Source organism: Lolium perenne, chromosome 5 (assembly GCF_019359855.2).
Source record: "Lolium perenne isolate Kyuss_39 chromosome 5, Kyuss_2.0, whole genome shotgun sequence".
Taxonomy (NCBI): domain Eukaryota; kingdom Viridiplantae; phylum Streptophyta; class Magnoliopsida; order Poales; family Poaceae; genus Lolium; species Lolium perenne.
In genome coordinates this window covers 37717517-37724094 of record NC_067248.2, presented here as the reverse complement: position 1 = coordinate 37724094, position 6578 = coordinate 37717517, and positions in this window count along the sequence as shown.

Here is a 6578-nt window from a genome sequence, read left to right as displayed (position 1 = left end):
GCGCCGTCCACGGTGGCGGCGGGTCCTGGTGCCAAAGGTGCTCGGGGGGTAGTCGTGGTGGCTGCTGGGGCGGCGGCTGTGAGGTAGGCGCGTATGGCGTTCGGGGAAGATGTCCCTGGATGTGCGGCGGCGGCTGCTCCCTCCATGGCCTCTCCAGCGATGGGTGGTGGTGGTGGTTGCAGGTCTATTTCCCACCTAAACCCGTTGTTGGTTCTTCAGCTGACGGCCCGAGGAGGGGGCAGCGACCTTGCGAGGCGTGGATGATGTGGTACGTGCATCCAAGACCGTGTGGTGTGGCAGGCCCGATCTGAGATCTGGGTCGCATGGGTCTTGGATGCTGCGTCCATCGATTCATCCTTCGTTGTCGCTAGCCAGCGGATGGGTGCGAGGGTGCTTGCTCGTCCGTTTCGCAGTTTGAAGGTGGTGGTCATAGGGTTTCTCTTGTGCGAAGATGGATACCTTCCCGAGGCCTGCCCTTCTTGATCTGGCCGGAGTGTTGAGTTCTAGAATGCGCCGCCAACGAATGGATCAGTGCTTCTATTGTCTGGAGTTTGCTGGATCGGTTGGTATTCGGTTGTGCGCACCCATGTTTTTATTCCGGTCGTTTGGTTCTGGAGGGAGCGGAGCGAAGCTCTGTTTTGTGTTGACATCAAGAGACATTTTGGTTCATGGTGAAGTCAGACGAAGAGAATATCATGAAAGCCGGACTGGAGGACTAGCTAAGGGAGGTTCAAGTCTCCGCGTTGTTGAGGGTCTTGCTTGGTGTTCCGGACTTTGCAGCAGTGGTATAAAAGTGGGGGCGGCAGCACAGGTGAAATTCAGAGTCTTACCTTTCAGGGTGAAAACCCAAGGTCTAGCCTTAACTGGTTGTGCCTGGCAATGACCTTGTTGAAGGCCTTGTTTTGAGAGCGGGGACTATCTTGAGGGTGAAAACTTAAGATCTTTGATCGGGCGACGACGGCACTGGTGCATTGTTTCCTTTTTGGAGGCATCACTTTTGAGAGTCTGTATTTCAGGTGTTGTCTTTGTGGTGAATGTATTATTGTTGCTACGGTTGGATGTTGTAGCGGGACTTTTTGTTTCATAGTTTTCTTTTTCGCTTTTTCGGCCGTGTGCATCCATACTGCCATTAGGGTATTGCGTTGTTGCAGACGTTGGATGTAATTGGTATCTTTTGATATTAATATATTCCCTTTATCGAAAAAAAAATCCTTTTGAAACAAGGCAAAAGACTTGTCTTTTTCATTAATTAAGAAGAAATTTTAGAGGTCTTACAAACCAAGACTTGATTAAGAAAAAGTCAATCCCAAAAGTAATCCTACTCTGGCAGGATTACAACACTCAAGGTCTTAGCCCCGGCTAGGCTCCATAAGGAGACTTCATCTTTGATTTTGTCCACCAACATACTCAAGGTGGAGGCATTGTTCAGAATAACGCGAGCATTTCTTTCCTTCCAAATTGCCCACGAAACCAACATTTCAAGTAACGTCATGGCCATCTTTGATTGTCCTTGGTTGTGAATTGCCTCATTCCACCGCTCCTTTAAGTTTCGCATAGCATGCCAATTGGTTGGATCAACGTCTTGAAGGCCTAGCCAATTCTTCACATTTGACCACATATGAATGGTGAACCAACATTTGAAAAGAACGTGAGGCGGATTTTTTAAGCTTGCATCTTCCATAATTTGGCCATCCTCTCTTTTGGAGCCTATCCACCGTCCATACTCTATTTTAGATGATCCACCATGCAAATATTTTGCATTTAGGAGGAGCCCATGGCTTGCAAACTAAGGAAGGCATGCAAGATTTCGAATGTCCAAATAATAGAATGGTGTAGGGCAACTTTGAAGAGTAGCAACCATCGTTGGTTAGGTTCCAAACGATTGAATCCAAAGTTCTAGGGTGCAAATGCATCACATGGGTCATCTCCCAAATATTGGCAAATAGCACGATTTGTTCTAACGATGGACCATCTTGAGTGTTGACTTGTGTGATCAAAAAGTCATTATCTAAATCTTTGTTGACAGTGCAATTTTTCTTTTCGATCCATTGCATATGAGAGGTGTGATATCTTTGGGATGCCTTCCATTTATCCCAGGGACTTCTCAAAAGCTAGCTTTCTTCCCATCTCCTACGATGACCTTTGTAGCTTCCGTAGTAAGATCCTTGTCAAGTGGAGTGCAAGGGGTGCCCAGGGCGGCCCAAGGTTTTGCCTCGTCATTACATTCATGACATAACCATCTCATATGAAGGGCCGAAGCAAATTTTGTGAGGTTTAGGATCCCAAGCCCTCCACAACCCTTAGGCTTGCACACCATTTCCCAAATAACTTTAAATTTCCCCTGGTGACCTTCTCACAAGCCGTCCAAAGGAAGGTCCTTCTAATGCTATCAATCTTCATGAGAATCTCTATTGGAACGTTGAGGACGGTGATGTAGTAGATGGCAATGCTAGTAAGAAAAGACATTACAAGTATTGCACGGCCGGCCATGGTAGCATGCTTCCCGAGCCAAGGGACAAGCTTGGCGGATATCTTATCTTCCAAAGGTTGAAAGTGAATTCTCTTAAGCCTTGTGAACGAGAGTGGGAGCCCTAAATTTTCACTGGGAAATTTGAGCGGATGGCCGAAAAAGCATGAAGGATGTGATCAAGGTCAAGGCCCATACATCTAATGGGATCCACTAGACTTTTGGAGCAATTGGTAATAAACATGGTGACATCCCCAAATTGGTGCAAAGTGGAAGCAAGGAAGTTGATGTCATCATTGGGGCCATGAAAATAGTGGCATCATCAGTACATAGGGATGTTTAGATTGTGGGAACTCTTCCACGGATCCTTTGAATGTGGCCTTGATCGGTTGCTTTGCAGAGAATATGATGTGGAGGATCAATGGCCAAGACGAAGATGAGAGGTGAAAGAGGGTCCCCTTTTCTTAGACCCCGACCATGCTTTATTGGGTCACCTCCAATACCATTGAAAAGCATTCTAGAGGAGGAGGTGCATAAGAGTGCCATAATCCACTCACGAAATTTGCTTGGGAAACCCATATGTTGAAGCATATACATCAAGTAGTCCCATCTAGTGGAGTCAAAATATTTCTTTATGTTGAGCTTGAAGATGAGAAGTTGGCGTTTTTTTTGACTTTGAAGTTTTCTTGCCAAGTTCCTCACATACAAGAAATTATCATGGTTACTTCTCTTATTTATGAAGGCATCTTGGGAATTGGAGACAAGCTTATTCATGTGAGGTGCGAGTCTACCGGACATCATTTTGCAGATTAATTTTGCAATTGCGTGAATAAAGTTAATTGGGCAAAAATCGGTCACCTCCTCAATCCCCTCTTTCTTAGGAATGAGAGCAATGTTGGTAGAATTGAGCCAATGGAGGTTATTTGTGTGAAGATTGGTGAATTGGTTGACATCCGCCATGACATCAACCTTGATGGTGTTCCAACAAGCCTTGAAGAAAGCTCCCAAGAAGCCATCCAGACCCGGTGCCTTGTCACTTGCGGTGTTGTTGACGGTGGCTTTAACATCCTCCTCCGTAAATGGCTCACTAAGACCGGCAAGATCACACTGTGGCGTCGGGATTGTTATCCAATTGAAGTTTTTGGTGCGAGGCAGGCCTCTCTCGCCTTCTAAATATATGGTTTGTAGGGTCAATTCACCAATTCTTATTCACTATGAAATGTGTTCAATTGACCACTATTATCATTGGCATTTTCATTTTTGAGAGTACTCCATGCATTAGAATTCCTCATTCATGTGCCAAATTAGAATTATTTTTTTATGTATTATCAGCTCGCAAAATCTGTTGATTTGTAGGGTATCCACTAACAATTTATCTGTCTGGATCAATCGATATGAGGATCCAAAGGTATGAGCGGAGATGCTCAACCTTGATGGTGTTCCAACAAGCCTTGAAGAAAGCTCCCAAGAAGTCATCCGGACCCGGTGCCTTGTCACTTGCGGTGTTGTTGACCGTGGCTTTAACATCCTCCTCCGTAAATGGCTCACTAAGACCGGCAAGATCACATTGTGGCATCGGGATTGTTGTCCAATTGAAGTTTTTGGTGCGAGGCAGGCCACTCTCGCCTTCTAAATATAGAACCATGAACAATTAGCCGGTGAACCAATAGAGCTAAATCTAAAATCAGAGAAAGTCTAAAATATATGATTAAGAATATATGCATACTTTTTGCAAGATAAAGAAGAAGGCAAACAAATCAGTCCAGTCACATACTAGTTACCTCAGTTAGCTAAGCTGGCTTTCTCAAGGGTTAATCAAGATCTTTCCTCGTTTGCTAAGCTTATGATTGACGTCTAGTTAGGAAAGGTCACAGAAGTTATCCCAGCACCACGTCATCACCAACCATAATAAAGTAGAGGAGAAGCATTGATGTTACTACTAATTACTCTGAGCTGTCACGGCACGTATGTATTCTTGTGATATGAAACTTACTAAAAACTGCTCCTACGGAGGGCTGCAAGTTTGTGTGGTAATCACGAAAATACATATCAGAAATGTGCGACTCTCAATCATATTGTTTGTTTTCAGTGGTCCCGGGTAGCCTCCCAACCTGCAACATTGGTGCACCTACCTCCGGAGATCTAAAGGTTAAAGATAACTAGCCCTCTAAATATATGCTACATTGGGCTGACTTGCCAAATGTTTTATACTGATCCCATATTATCATCAGTATTTTGGGAGTACTCCATGCATTATAGTTCTTCATGCATGTGCCAAAATTAGAAAAAAAGAAGTTATGTATCATGTCATGTTACATCTTGCACAACAAGATGAAGCCATACCACATCATGTTGGAAACCACAAGCTGATTTGATCAAGCTGGCAAAAGCTCAAATTTAATAATGTTTACATCTTTCACAACAAGATGAAGCCATACCACATCATATTGGAAACCACACGCTGATTTGATCAAGCTGGCAAAATCTCAAATTTAATAATGTTTGCCTCATCCTGTGTATACACCAACCCATAGCTGCCTTGGAGATAAGGCACAAGGCCCATGCGTGTGCCATCTGGTTGAAATTGTTAGAGATGGATACAAATTCAAGCAACAAGACAACACACTTGTGTCTAGCATATCTGATTTGACTTTGTCCCCCCACGAAATATCCTTGGCTTGACCTGATCGCACACTAGATTGCGATATATATGATTGATCTAAGGTAGAATATCAGTAAAGTTTTCAGCAAGTATCTGCTTTTTAGCTACCAAACTCTATTGCTTTTGCATTAGTTACTCCTTGTGAAGCGCCCAATTATAAGCTTTATCTTGGATATGTTGAACTTTCTGAGATTGCTCATGGTTCTTTGGAACGCTTTAGGTTTTATCTGATGTTGCAGTGACATTTTCGAATCTCTGTTTACAGTTATTTTTTAGTGGCACTTTGTTGACAGATCTTTTCTAAATGAAACAAGATATCAAATATGGTTTAAATATCTAGATCTTTGACACGTTGGAAAACTTGGCTCCCGTATGTTTAGACTCAGCATGCCAACTGCAGTACACCTGACCAAACTTAAGAGTTAATCCTATGTGCTGGCAGCGCATACCCTATCAAGTTTGGTTGCCTGCATCCAATGGCAGCACATACGACAGGCATTCTTTGCACGAAATTGCGGTCGAAAGCGAACACAACTATGCAAGGTCGACGAGGAACTAGAGCCATGAACAATGCACTAAAAAATATTGTTGCATTGAGGACACGGAGATTATTTATCTTCTAGAGGTACCCATCAATTAGTCGTTGTCTTCTTGGCATACGTATGAGGTTAACACAACTGGTTGAGTAAAGCTCAGATTTGTAAAGATTTCTTCTTCTAAGATCTTGGGATCAGTACAAATAAGTCTTTGTTGCATATCCAATATTTTATCATCACTCCTAGTTTTTAAGTTTCAACTAAGAAGGGATCGACAGCGCAAACTATTCAATAGTATATTCCAAAACATGTTACAGTAGTATGAAAAACATGGCTCTATTTCTAAATATAATATTTGTAGCAGAAATTTGGCAAAAAGATAAACCTTATATTAGCATGTATGAGTACTGAACTACCATGGTGATCGGCAAGGATAAACATCCACCCAAGTACAGGCAGAGTGCATGGATGCATGGGGTGTCGACACATGTTTCACGGCCGCCGCCCTCTTGTGACAAGACTTGTGAGCCGAGGTGACAAGAGTTGGCAGGCAGGCACCAGGACCAAATACGTGCGGCGGTTGGCTGGCTCCACTTTTCCTACCCCTGGAGATGAAGCTCAATCAGGGAGCCCGGCCATGCCTCCCTTGACGGAGACAAACATCTTGATTCTTCCAACTACTAGAAGCAAAATTAAGGATGCAAGTATGCACTCATCTTTTCTTTCCCTTTTTTCTCTTTGCCAAGGAATTATCGAAGAAAATAGTATTATAAAATTAGAGATGCAAGGATGCACTCCTTTTTTTTTTGCCAGCAAAAAGGCTTTATAACTGGAATCGCCAAAACAAAGCCCGGACGTGCCGGAAGGGGCACTGCCTTATGACAACCCCTGTTGCCCAACTCGCTCTTACCAA